The sequence below is a fragment of the Ostrea edulis genome, chromosome 7 (genome assembly GCF_947568905.1).
Source record: "Ostrea edulis chromosome 7, xbOstEdul1.1, whole genome shotgun sequence".
In the NCBI taxonomy this organism is placed as follows: Eukaryota; Metazoa; Mollusca; class Bivalvia; order Ostreida; family Ostreidae; genus Ostrea; species Ostrea edulis.
This window is the reverse complement of record NC_079170.1, coordinates 76,616,727-76,632,149: the sequence shown is the minus strand read 5'-3', so window position 1 is coordinate 76,632,149 and position 15,423 is coordinate 76,616,727. Positions and strand designations below refer to the sequence as shown.

At 33.5% G+C, this 15,423-nt stretch overlaps 1 long non-coding RNA gene across 1 annotated transcript; it reads right to left on the bottom strand.

Moving 5' to 3' along the window:
• Nucleotides 1-11,112: 11,112 nt before the first annotated feature.
• Nucleotides 11,113-15,219, bottom strand: LOC125657155 (uncharacterized). The gene is made up of 3 exons (XR_007363213.2): nt 14,834-15,219; nt 13,823-13,972; nt 11,113-11,617 (listed from the first exon to the last, which is right to left on the bottom strand). It is a non-coding gene; the product is annotated as an uncharacterized LOC125657155 (long non-coding RNA).
• Between the last annotated feature and the right edge of the window lie 204 nt (nt 15,220-15,423).

The following is a 15,423-nucleotide window of genomic DNA, read 5'->3' as shown; positions in this document are numbered from 1 at the left end:
TAGGGACGTATTATTCAAATCGTCTGTGACTGCACGTAGCGTTGATTAGCTTACTCTCGAAATGTAAACTGGTCTTCAGCTAGGAGAACCAGATGACGGAAGACCATGATGTTCTGACACTTTGGTCAGTTTGGAACTTGTGATAAAACGGTGGTATGCGTACTTTATTGACCACTAGTATAGTTATGTGTGTCATATTTAGTTTTAGCAGCATTAACTTGAAACTTTCATTAGATGTGCATTATTGACAACGGGACTGCATATGATATACCTTCGACGACCACAGGCACTTGTTTCATACATATGGGCCCCCTCCTTAATAATACCACAAGGTACCTAACTAGATTTAGGACACCTCTCGATTCAAGTCTCATTTTACGATAAGTTTGCCATTCATCTTCACCTTTGTGATATAAGTCGCTTTAATAGACATTGTCCTTGCTGATGTATAGTTCCCAGTACCCTACACGAAGCCCCATGGCTATAAACTACTCATTTATTCATCGATTCCTATCGTTTCACATTTTCAGACGATTCATCAACTACAACAACTTCCGGTCGTAAGATCTACGGACAATTTTTTTTATAGAGATAAAACATACTGCGTGTGAAAAATAAAAAGTAATTATTTTATGGAATAATATAGTTTTTAGGCCTAAGTAAGACTAACATAAAAGTAATTGAGGTCTGTTGAAAAAAAAGACTTTCGTTTAAACTTTAGTGTTAAGACTATAATAAATCCAGAGACAACCGAATGAATAGGTAAAATCTAGAGAATTTTGGAGGGAAATGTAAACGAGGGAAAAATCATAATAATGGATTGTTATCCATTAGCCTTATGGTAAACCATTTATCAATATTTTAAGAATTGTAATTTTTTTTAACTATATAAGATGTGAATGTTCAGAGTGGTGGTGGTGGTAAACTCTGGCTAGTTGTGAAATTGCAAAAAAAGTATTCAAAAATCTTTAAATATTTATTTAAATATTAATTCAATATTCTTTTCCACCTCTTTCTTTCCTTTGTTTAAGAAAGGTTTAATTCTCCAATTTCTTGATTCCCCCCCCCCCCCAATAATTTCATTTTCAATATAATAATTATAGAATTAATTTAATAAAAAAGTTTTCCTGCTCTGTGAAAATTTTAATTTTCTTTCTTTGCCATTAGTGATTTGTTCACTGCAAATATAAATCCTTTTGGGGATCCAGAACATAATAGGTACAATTTAGCTTATGAACACAGGCACTTGTTTCATACATGGACCCCCTCCTTAATAAGTGCCTGTGTTAATGAAATATATGCTCCCTTGCATGCATGCAAGTTGTCAGAAAGGCCTGGGGTCAATTACATAGATCAGTGTAGTGCATTACATTATCATTACTTAGAAAATTTTGACATTACCATATTATCATTACCCCTATTTTGAAGTGTAATGCATTATATTACACATTATTTATGATTATATTACATTACAACACTTTAAAATTTCCTTTAGTATCTGTAGGCTATTCTAATTGGTTGACTGCTCAATGTTTAATTCAAGAATGAAAATGTCACTCAATTAGAAAGAGCAATTTCTGAAAACAATTCACAACAGTTTACTTTGAAACCTTAAAAATACCCTTAGGGAAATTCTAAATGAATATTTGAAGTGTTCCTTAGGTATTAGAATGAAAATGCTGTTCATTAAATTTTATACTGTTAACTTGAAAGACATTAATATACATGAGGTTGATCTTTTTGTCATAAAGTCTAAAAGTCAATCACTAATATAATGCATTAATCTAAACCTCCGAAATATCATCAAATATTTGAAGTAATGTAATGGAATGTAATGTGCATTACAGTATATTTTCTACAAGTAATGCACTACCATTACTTGCAATGCAAAAATGGCCCATTTATTCCCACCGTAAAATGGTCGACATAATGTCAAAACAGCGTAAAACCATAATACAATGAAATTGGGTGTCATTACATTACCATTACACATTACCATTGCCCCAGGCCTGTTGTAAGAATGTGACCAACTTTCTTGTATATGGTGCAGCTTTCATAATAGACTATTTAAAATACGCAGTGTGCTATGAAAAAAGAACCCTTAATACTGCATCTACTCTCTGACACTTAGAGCATGTCATTCTAAACAATTTGGAGCCTTAAATTACCAGCAAGTGGTGACATAAAAAAATGTGCCAAAGTGTCAAGTAAACAACATGCAAACAGATAGAATAAACAAACAATAACAGAAACAAACAAAACCAATTTTTATTCAAACATATCTAACAAATATATTTCTTCAAGAAATTCTGCAATATTGTGGTTGACTCTAAATAAGAATTTTGATATTCCCCTTTAATAACTAGATATACCAATAGTAATAATAATGCAGTAATATTGTTATTGTTATCATACATATATAATCTTTCCTTCATATAGTGTTCTTCCCATACATTAATAAGGTTACAAAATTTTGAATAGATTTATAAATATGAAAATAATCATGTATATATAATTGTATATAAAGATTCCTGTGAATTTCACACAAAATTACACAACATTTTCTTAATTGAAACAAAATATGTTCTCTTTGTGCAGAAAAATTACAACGAAATTTGTAACAATGAAGTCATTAAGATAATTATGGTACATGTATTATTTAAGAGCACAATTAAACAAATACATTTTCCAAAAAAAAAAAATGAATGAGAATATACACTGACAGGAAGGCACAAGTATAGTGTGTAATGAGCCTGATATTAAAAGTCTTGGAAAACATTGATGATTTTGCATAACATACAAATTGAAATTAGGGCTTGATAAGTTTTATTTACTGCAGGTTAAGTGAAAATATCAAAGAAGTCGCTGGTGGAAACCTAAGTCTAGAAAAGATATGTAGCGCATTTAAAAATGAAAAAACTCAAGGAATAAAAGATCCCAAGAGTCTCAGTAATTTGGTTTTAAAACTGTTCCCCAATGCTGTGAGATCTACAACAAGAAGCGAAGTAGATGGAAAACCAGTTAACAGCTACAGAAATGTTGTACTTGCTTCTCATATTGATAGATCTGAAGTATTATTTGAAAATTTAGAAAACATGATACCAAATGATTGGTTTGTTTTGAAGAGAGAGGCAGATACACTTGTATTCGGACATTTTTTAAATATCCAGTTTAATGGGAGGAATTCCTTTTTACAGTTGAAAATATCGAGAAGCAACAAAATCTCAATATGTCTAGATAACAAAGATTTAGATTGTCTTTTACATTACAATATTCCACAAGAGGTAGATTTCAATATAAGCTCTGTTCCAGCATTATTCCGATGTATGAAAGTAATTCGTCCATGTCAAGGGTATGACATATCAAATAATGAAAACAAATATACAAACATTTCAAAATGTACCAAAGAGATCTGTGAACAAAATGGTGAAACTGTAACAATATTAAGATCCAAAGACTGTAATCATTTCATTCAATTAATGTCAAGATCATCAGTATGTGAAAAATGCCAAAAAGTGTTTAGAAACAAAAACTACTACTGCAAGTCTAAAATATCTGATAAAGAAAATGTCTGCCAATTTTCAACAGAGGAAGTATTGGAAAAATTAAAAATATTGGCTCCAAATTTGAAGCAAAATCAGATAACATTGATACATTCTCAAATCATTGCTTCCAATACAAGTAAAACAGGAATGAGATGGGACAAGGATGTCATTTGCATAGCTTTAAGTCTGTACAATAGAAATCCAGCAGCATACAGAGATTTAACACAAAATAATTGGTTACATTTGCCATGTGAATCATTACTTCAAAGATACAAAAATGCAGTTCATCAAAAACCTGGGATATCCTTTGACATGATGTCATGGATGAATAATGAGGCCAAATCCCAAAACTTAACAGTAAAAGGATACTATGGTGGTTTGATATTAGATGAGATGGCAATACAAGAAGATCTCCAAATTGTCAACAACAAAAATGAAACAAAGTTTATAGGTCTTTCAGACAGTGGAACTCATGTCAAACAAATGCAAGTGTTAAATACAAGAAAGGCTGAATGTGAATTAGCCAACCATGTTTTACAGTTTGTTTTTACTGGTCTCACAGGTTTCAGATGGCCTTTTGCCAATTTTCCTAACACTCAGGCACCGCCTGCTGACATTTTTCTTACATTCTGGACCTGTGTCGATGCTTTGCATTCATGGGGATTCCAGCCTATTTACTCTAGCCTAGATGGTTCTGCTAATAACAGGGCATTTGTCAAAATGCACTTCCCTGACAACAATCCAGCTGAGCATAAAATGATAGCAAAATGTTACAAAAACCCTACTAGAACAATGATATTTCTGATGGACCCATCTCATTTGATTAAAAAAATAAGGAACAGTGTTTTAAGCAGTGGTTTTTTGTCCAGTCATCAAAGGCTTCTCACAGTAAATGGCCATTATATAATATGGAAAATGTGGGTAGATGTATACCAGTGGGACTGCACAAACGGTTTTAGAATTCACCATAAACTGAGTGATGAACATATTTTCCCCAACAATGCCCAGAAAATGCGGAATAAGTTAGCATTTGAGACACTTGATTTAGATATGTTGAATTTAATGACTTGCTACAGTCAGACACTGAATGCTGCTGGACAAGCAGAGATGACAAGTGTTCTTCAATTTCTGAAGTATACAAGCTCCATTGTGTCTTTATTTAATGATTCAAGACCAATCAAAGACATCAATGATACAAGACTTAAATCATTTACTGAGGTTTACAACTACTTTAAGGCTTGGGAAAGTGAACACTTACAAGATGATGAAAAAAATAAGAGACACAAGTCCCTAATTACCATGGAAACAAGAGAAGACATTGATTTCACATACCATGGGTTCATGTCACTTGTAAAAAAGAGTCTCCTTGAGTTGAAAATTGAAATTGCTCCGAGTCGAATTAATAGTGACATAATTGAGAACATTTTCTGTCAGCAGCGTGCTTTATATCATGGTGCAAATACTAACCCCAACTACAATGAGTACAGGACCGGAATAAATAGCATCATTCTTGGTCAGACAACAACCTCAACAAAATCAAATGCTGGTAAACATTCTGCAAAACCATTTGCTCTTTCACTCCCTCCAAAGAGACCAAAGACAGAAACATAATTGACATTTTCCTAGCATTTCATAGCATCAATGTACTCAATATGACTACATTAATATGAAACATGTATATGCAATGCAATGTAAATTCTCAATAAAATTCTCTGAAGATGACTAAGAAGTATGTTATTTTGGTAAATTAATTACTGTTAAGTGAAGTCAGTTCATTAAGAAATTTGACTTTGTTATTTCAAACAAAGAGGGCAATACCAGTCTTCCTGTTCAATTCCTATCCATTGATCATCAGAAATGTTAAGACACTGGCGATTGTACCAAGTGTCACATAAATCACACGCTACCCAGTCCTCCCCATCTTCATATTTCTTTTCACATAAAGGACATTGTAATTGACATTTATCTGCTTGTTTACATTTTTTCTTTGTAAACCTAAATTTTGTAGGCTTTCTTTTTCTTGATTTTATGTTTTTCTTTGGGTTTCCAGAAATACATGTACTAGTACAAGGGGGTGATTCTGAATGTGTTGATGATGAGGCAGGCTCACTCTGAGAAAATGTAGATATGGCAGGTTCTGGGGCAGAGGTCAATGTTTGATGGGGGAGATTTTCTATAGTACCACATTCATTCAAGTACAGTGGATGTGTAATCTCATCTGAAGACGCCACTATTGAACAAAGCATTTCTTTGATTTTATCATTTTTTGCTGAGGAGGAAACTTGAATACCATATGCAGAGCATAATTTCAATAAGTCTTTTTTGGTAAAATTTTGCAAACATGACTTACCACTATCAAAAATAAGTGATTTAAGTTTCAAATGAGAGCTGCGCTTGCACTCAGATTTGTCTTCAAGTAAACTGTTCATTTTAAGCGTACATGATGCACTCTGCTTTAAATCAACTCTCCTCCTTAGTCGTTCAGTTTTTGTTTTTTTTTAGGACATGAAGCAATTTTTTCCTAAACTCATTATCTGCAATTTTGCAGAATCTTTCAATAATGTCTTTGAACAATTCAAGCAGACACTCATTAGCATCTTCAATGTTAACCTTAAAGATAGGGTCTTTAGGTTCAAAATCAGAAAACAACCTTTTCCAAAATTCAAAAATACCTAGGTCATTCAAAATTTCATTTCGAGTATAATTCAGCAAATCTGCGCCCAGTGCTGAAAAAGTATGTTCATTTTGTAAAGAAGACCTTTTGTTTTCTACTTTCATGATAAACTCAAATGATTGATCTTTTATGTTTGTCAATCCATTTGTCAAGTTTTGTTTTCTCTGTGTTTGAAATAGTGTTTCTTTATACTTTGAAGAATTTTCAAGAAATGCGTACGTTTCAGTAAGAGAGTCAAGCATTTTAACTTTCAAAAATAATTTTGAGTTTTGATTTCTATGTGTTGATTTATACACACTATTCATAGATTGTTTCATGTAATGGAAACGACTTTTTGCGATGCACCTCCCAAATATATACCTAAGCTTGCCTCTTCCTGAATCGGACATTTCTTTTATTGGGGAGGGAGAGGGATTACTCAGTGAAATAAGATCACTCTGCCTTTTTAGAACTTCAGATGTGACTCTATCAAAGATTTTGCTACACATTTCAAAGTGCTGACTTGAAGGCTCACATTGAAAAAGAGCTTTGACAAGGGAAACATAGGTCTCCGAAACAGAAAAATGATATACAGCTGAATAATATTTTGTCCAAGTTTTTGCTTCAGTGGGTTTTTGTGACACATCATCACAGTTTTGCACAAATAAATCTTTAATTTCAGAGAAAAGTTTATTGACAAAATACTTCAACTCATTGGGTTGTTTTTGTAAGATGTTTTCAAAAATATTACTCAAAATTTTATCTGAAGGTGCCAGCTGACTTTCAGATTTGAAAAGAGCAGAAATTTGTGCATTGTCTATGATCTCTTCAAATGGTTCATGGTGTGTTGGTTCAACAACATCAGAATCAGGAGACAATAAGAAGTCAATTTCACTCATCTCATTGTCACTGAAATCTGATAATTCATCATGACCAATTTCACCCTCAGAAATATTGTGCTCCCCTGTGGTATCTGAATATGAATACATAGCCCTGCAACATCCAAGATTTCCTTGAGTATCAAATTTGGGGATACCAGTGTTTTCATAGAACTGGTATAAATTAGGATCATGTTTGATTACAGATGAGTCATTGAAACCTAAAACTCTCAACCCCTTTTTTTCAGTAGCTCTACCAATTGCAACACCAAGTTGGCCTGCTGCAAAAATATTGCTGGCATCTACTTCCACTCTTTGCAAGGTCAAACCCTGAGATTTGTGTATGGTGATACTGTATGCAAGACACAGGGGGTACTGTTGTCTTGACGCAACAACCTTGCCATCAGTACAACTGTATAACAAAAATGTTTCTGGCTTAAAATTTGTTATCACATTTTCAGAATTAGGCCCCCCCCCGAAAAATTTACAGTTACATTGTTTTTTGACAGGCCTGTAACAGTTCCCCTTAATCCATTAACAAGTTTAACACTAAGATTTTTCAGCAACATAACAGGGCAACCAATTTTCAGATGTAATTTCTTTGGAACAGAAAGTTTTTCAAGTTTAGACATATCACCTTCATCAACTGAATTGTAAACAATTTCGTCCCCCTCTAAATCGATCAACTTCATGGCATTGTACATGAAACAATCAAAATTTCTGGCACACAAACGAATAGGCTCAGGACCTGGTGGTAGGGGACGGCTAAGTCTGTGTAACAAATCATGTGTTTCTTTTGGTAAATCCCCCCTAGAAACGTCATTTATTGCCTTAATGAAATCAGGCTGATGTTGGCGCAGAACTTCACTCAGAATGAATTTATGACAAAAAATTTTAGTGAAGGCTTCTGATTTAAAACAATAGTCACCACTGTCATTTTTAAGAAAGTCTGGAACTGGAGGAAGCTGAAAAAAATCCCCCACAGCAATAACCTGCATTCCTCCAAATACAATATCATTTTTCAAAATTTTCCTACGAATATATTCAATTTGATCAAATAGTTTCATTGAAAGCATGGAAATTTCGTCAATTATTAAACAGCTGGTTGTTAAAATGTTATTTTTGTATTTTTTTAAATTTTCATCTGTATTTAGCCGAAAAACAAGATCTTCATTAGTAAATCTACCATCAGCTATTCCGGACCAAGAGTGTACAGTCTGGCCGCCAACATTTAGTGAGGCAATTCCGGTCGTTGCTGTTATTGACACGGTTTTTCTATCGTGAGCCAATGCTCTAGCGATTTCCTTCACTAAATAACTTTTACCTGTGCCACTTTGCCCCAAAACCAGTAAAGAATGGCCATTTTTTACGTTTTCCAAGATCAGCTGTTGCGTTGCTGTCAACGCCATGACCCAAACTTCCACCAGAGTTCGTTTGCTCACAAACCAAACTCTTCCACTTAGGCATTATGGGATAGCGATTTCGTACGCCGCGTATACTGTGACGTCACTGTAGAATGACGAAAAAACATAACGTCAAACGTAACCAACTTTCAAAACAAGAACGTAAACATCAAATTCATTACTTTACACAATAATTTGAACAGAGTCTCCCTACTTTTTAATGATCTTTTGATCATTTTATGTTTAAAATAAAATCCATACTTTTATATTAATGCTTTTAATATTAATATCTTCAGACTTTTAACTGCGAACTACTTCTTTAGTGTAATTTGTCTGCGTGATAATCGCGGACTCACAATATACAAATCTGTATATTGTGGTGCGTCACATAGGAGAGGTCTATCGTAGGTGACATAATGAGGCCTCGACGGGGAGTTTGCGCCATGACCTTTACCTTCAAGTTTGTGACTTTAATTAGTAACAATTCAAATTACGTTCTAACTTTTAGCTCTTACGACCGGAAGTTGTTGTAGTTGATGAATCGTCTGAAAATGTGAAACGATAGGAATCGATGAATAAATGAGTAGTTTATAGCCATGGGGCTTCGTGTAGGGTACTGGGAACTATACATCAGCAAGGACAATGTCTATTAAAGCGACTTATATCACAAAGGTGAAGATGAATGGCAAACTTATCGTAAAATGAGACTTGAATCGAGAGGTGTCCTAAATCTAGTTAGGTACCTTGTGGTATTATTAAGGAGGGGGCCCATATGTATGAAACAAGTGCCTGTGTCGACGACGACTGGGGAAAGCTAGCCGTGAGTAATAGTCTAGTACAGCTACAGTGCAGTGTATGCAGGCCTAACTTTTCATGTTATTCATGAAATCTGATGTCATGTTTGACAGGTTGGGAACACTTCCCCTTATAGCGAGATATTCTCGCTAAAACGCGATTATCAGGGTTATCACTAGAAATTCTTGAAGACAAGTCCCGGACTCGTGGTTTATAAGCAGCTTGAGTCCCACGAAAATTAGATGAGTCCCATGAATATCTAATGAGTCTTTTTTATATAAGACAATTAAAATGGAAGCAGTACTAAACATATCAATTTTAAAGATTTATTTTAAATCATTCGTGACTTGGCCTCGAACATCTAATTGTCCACGCCAACAGAATTACTTCCCCGAATCTCCTATCATCACAACAACCCTATTCAGCGGGTTGGGAACACTTCCCCTATAGCAAGATATTCTCAAAAAAACGTGATTATCCCTCTCTAGCGAGATTAAATATATCCCGTACAACCGAGAAAAACACCTGGGCCCATATTTACTAAAGTTCGTAGACGTAAACGTAGCGTAAATCTAGACGTAGCGTACGTTTACGTGTGGGACGGTATTCACGAACAGTCGTAGACGTAGATTTACGTCAGAAATAAGCGTAACTCTACGTGTGCTACACTAGTACACGTAAGCTGATCGTAACTTTAAGAATAAACAAAGCAAATGGCGACTTGTCATTTTTATCGATAATTTCTTGCGTAAAGACCTTACAAACCCTCTAGATGGATATAAGCTGGTTAGTAATACACAAATTAATTGTATTTATTCAGATTATCGTTTTCTTTGAGATCATCTGCAATTGTGTGACAATTCTCAAAATTTTGAGCCCGATCTAATTTACCTTGTGGCGGATCTCAGTCTGATTTAAAATCAAACCGCTCACTTCGCTCGGTATACGGACAGTCGGTGTCCGTATATCGAGCAAAGTGCGAAATTTGATTTTAATCACACTGGGTGGATCTAACCTTGCCTTTAGAAATAATTGGGAAGCTTTTTATTTTAGTCATGCAGGTTATTTAAAAAAAAAGAATATTTGCCATTTATCTTATTATATAGGGTAGGTCTAGCATCTTTCAGGGAAATACATTTTTTTAATTTTCCAAACATGGTGGAATTAATGTATACATATGCAATCAAACATGCAATGTTTTAGATTTGAAAAGAAGAGTCACTGTGTGTACAAGAATACATGGTGATCGACAGCTATAGAAAAACTATTTCTACTTATAGATATGTGATCTTTACTTTGTGGTTATAAGCAAATATTGGTAGTCCAAATAACTATTTGTTACATTGTTACTTACACAACAGGGAAATGAGCCTCTAAATAAATATTTCTTTAAAAAAAAAAGATATGCATTTCATTCCAAGAATACAATTTGGTGTAATTTGTTTCAGAGAGCAATTGTGATGCCTACTAGTGTAGTCATGTGTAGACTTTCAATCTTTCAGAGTGCCATTTCCTTTAACTATAATCCTACAGGAGTCAAACCTTCATTGATAATGCATATATATGAATCTTTCTACCATTCATGATTTGTATGTAATTGACTTTTATATGTGATTAGCTAGGTAAAAGTCTTTGCAGTGTATATTACCAAACTCCAAGGATGATGCCTTCAACATACATATTATTTTGTTGAAGTCCACCCCCCCCCCCCCAATTTACAAAAATCTCACTGATAAAAGTTCATTCTGAAGGCCTCTCACATTAAACCGACATATGTACTAATGCTCCTCTTTACAAATTTTAACCCACCAGACAACTTTGTTGACAAATATTTAAGATTTATTTATTATGTCATCATTTTAATATCAAGATGTTAAAATCATTCTAGAAATGGAAGTAATACATGTACATGTCAATATCAATAACAACATGAAAATTCATCTAAGAATTTATCTATTAACAAATATAATTACATGTACATAATTGTATGCATAACAATGCATGTACATGTACTTAATTTCTTAAACATGTATTGTAACAAATTCTATTTTGCTGAATATCAAACTTTTTTTTATTTTACTGTCAATTTTTAAATGTCCATATGATATATAAATGAATAAATAAATATATAAGATGACATCAATGTAGCAGATGGACCATCAGCATGGATTGATCAGTGGGTAGAGTACCAGACTACGGGTCATGGGTTAGATTCTCAATCCTGCCATATATTTTTGAATCATTCCTCTGCTCGTCCTTTTACACAATCATGGCAATGGAAGATGAACATTTCTCGGTTTCGCAAAAGATTTTTCAGGCCATTACAGCAATGTACCCATAGACCTAGAAAAATAATAGTATTACATTGATTTAAATAAACAACTGTCATTACACTGCAATCAAATTTCATAAGGCTTGAAAAATACATGCAACATAATTGTTAGTTAAATAAACTGTAAAATTGTGATAATACTGATTTTATTTACTGTATATTCATCTACCGTACACCATATCTGGGAAGATATCATTAAGTATCACCTACAATTTCTAATTTTAATGATTTATAACCCAAGAGCCCATATTAAGAAAAAGATTTCAAATGACCCCAAGGTCAACTTCAGTATTTTTTCATTAACCATTCCCCTTGTAATGAAATTGGCTTCTTTCCAAACCAGAAAAAATACTTTTTAACCAAGAATGGTAAGTTTCAGTTAAGGTCATTCACGTTTATAAATAAAAAATAATTTTTTGTGACATTTCAGGTACAATTCACTTGCATTCTATTTTCTTTCTACAAAATTCTCAGGTTTAATTAGTCTAGAGTTAACATATTTTGATAGTTCCTGGTTGTGGCAAGTAAAAATGTAAAATCAGCTGATATGTACTGCAGTAAGGTATATGAATGGGATTTTACTGTAGCAAAGAAGGTGAGAAAAATCTTTAGCACAATTGAGTATTGAACCTGGTACCTTTGCACTAAGCTACTCAGGCTGACATATAGTGCATGGTAGTACAACATTATAAATTTAAAGGGGCATATTTGCTGTGAAAGTGATGGCAACCATTTTTATCTCTCAAAATCTCCCAATGGCAAAGGAATATGTATTACTGACTAAGAAAAATATTTCTTTAGTAAAATAAAAAAAACAAAAAAACAACAGAAACCTAACAAGAGGCCCACAGGCCTTATCGGTCACCCGAATACTAGTGGAAAAGTATCATTACTTCCATGGACTATGAAATCTAGAAAAAATTTCCTGTTCTAAATATCTAAGCTAATTATATTCTAATGTTCAGCAACAGTATAAAACAAGATGTGTTCTTAAAACTTCACATCCCTCAAAGTGCATACACTGATGAAAGGCTTTAAATAGGTGTATTCACATGAAAACATCAAAAGATATGACTAATTTGGACTCATCTTAAAGTCATAACCCTGGGTTGTGAAATTCACCATTTTTTGTACATCCTTTTCTGCATTTATATTTTATACAGTATCAGCAAACTTACACATAAATACTATATACTAAGTTTGGCCCCACCCTGCGGTCAAAACCCTTACTCTGGGGGAAATCAAATTTACAATTTTGGTAAAAGACTACCTGCTCTATCCATTTAGTTTCAATTTAGTATCAATAGTATTAAAGAAGATGTAATTTAAGTGTTTTATACACATAAACACTATATAACAAGATTTGTCCTGCCCTGGGGTCAAAACCCCTACCCCAGGGATCATGAAATTTACAATTTTGGTAGAGGCCTGTCTGCTCTACATCACTATGCATTTAGTTTTTCTTATATATGTGTGTTTCTTGATAAGAAGATTTTTGAAAATTGGCCCCCCTTGTCCCAATGATACTTCATACCAAATTTGAAAAGAATTGGACTGGTAGTTATTAAAAATGTTCAATTGTTAACACACGACGAATGAAAACTAATTGCAATAGGTTACTGAGTAAACTCAGGTGACCTAATAAAAGTACATTTGATAACCGCTTTTAGTGTTTAAGAAATGTATAAAGAAGAATTATTGGCTTGCAAGATATAGATAATAATTATTTAATCACCAAAATTAAATATATTCATTTGCTTGCTTTGAGATTAAAAGGTGTTTCAAATAACTGAATACATGTGTTATTACTGATCAGAAATATATAATATAGAGCAATTTTTATTGAGTGTTGATTTCAAATTTTGGTGACAAAATTACAGCTATTATTTTGGAAATCATGTAAGAATTTTTAATATCGAGGAGATATAAAATAATTTCAAAGAAACATAGTGTATGCCCTTAGATTGGTTAAATTTCTATTTGCCAAAAAGGTGAAGATATTCTTAGACAGACAGGTACAAAACATGCAAAATGGACAAACTTTGATCATAAAAACTCATAAATTTATGTTCTTAAATCTTTGCCTAAGGATTTAATCATCAATGCATTACAAAAATCATTACATCATGTACCATGTACCATAATTTGTTTTGGATTTTTTAAAACTTTGTAAGTACAGAAATGATTAAATGTGTACAAACAGTGGATATACTTACATCATATATATGTACTGTACATCTTGCATCCCAATCCTAACCCTGAGGCATCATGGAAAATCATTCAGGAGAGGACATGAAGAGAAATTCATCTAAATCAAGGAATGCTGCTGTCTGTTGGCAATTTATTTCTTGACCACCTTTATGACCCTTTGAAAAATAACAGAGGTCAGCTAACTTGGATATCTAGTGCATGTTACATGTATATCACACCTAATATCTCAATTAATATATATATTATTCTACATTAAATAAATTAACACTGACTTCACACAGTTGTACAACTGTATTTGAATGCGATTTTGTTTCACAATATTTTCTGAAAGTTTTGCACATGGATGTGCACAAGCAATAATTGAAATGATGCTAAAAGAGACTGTAACTGTTATCATCTGGTACCGAGTCCATTCACCCTATCTACCTGTTCGCCCAGAGTATATATTGTTAAAGCAATAATAATTTTCATATTTTATAACCATGCAATAGAGGGGCACGTACAAATCACACATTTTAGAATTAGTGCCTGTATATATAATGTATATTTTAGATTCATTTTTCACCAATATTCTTGTTTTTCTTTTTGCGAAATGATGTGAAAGCATGTGCGTACTTGTGTACAGGTAGCTATGATACTGCTTTGATGTTGTCCCAGTCATGAAATAAAAAAAATGGGATAAATAATTTTGAATTTCAATTGTGGTATTGTCAAAAGTTTGAAGTTACCATGTACACAAATGAGCTCGTGTCTTAATGTGTTAATAGTGGGCACATATAAAATTGTAAATAACTAACACATATGTATATGTGCTCACTATTTAGAAATTAAGGTCCAGGCATTATAGCAGCTACATAGGTTGAGAACAAAATGAATAAGGGACTGTGATTTTGCGATGTGTGTCATGTACTGTATCCCCCTGAAGTCAATTTAATAACATTATTTAGGGGCCTAGTGACGAGTATAGTCAGTGGTAAAACATTTAAGGTTATTACTACACAAACAACTTAACTTACTTGTCAGTCCATGCCGACTTCTTTTTGAAGACCTACAGCATCGCAGATCCATGCACACGTCAAATGCGTTAAATTTGATGAACCTTCCATTTGGATTTGTAAACAACACTGAATAGCGGTACAGTTGATCGACATGCCGTTGGCAGGCATACGTATACGTTGAAATTCGTTGCTTTCTCACAAAGTTCTGTGTTCTTTTTCGTCATAATGCGGCGGTAGCGCAGGGAAGTCAAAGTAAATAAGCAAATTCTACGCTTCGAAGTGAAAATAGCCACTGCGCACGCGTACGTGCAATCGTACATCGTAAGTTACGTTTGCGGCTACGAACGGTTTTGTAAATACCATTTCACGAGTACGTAACTCTAATCTTAAGTCAGACGTAAATCCTACGTTTACGTCTACGTCTAAGAACTTTAGTAAATATGGCCCCTGTGGAGTACATCTCTTCGTGTTTCACGTGAAAAGAAGAAAAAGTGCTAAAATGTCTGATACGTCTGCAAATATATTAATCTAAACAAAGACACTGTGTATTGGATTTCAGATTGCCTCCCTCTTACGCAGCAACTTTGATATGCAATTTTTTTACTATG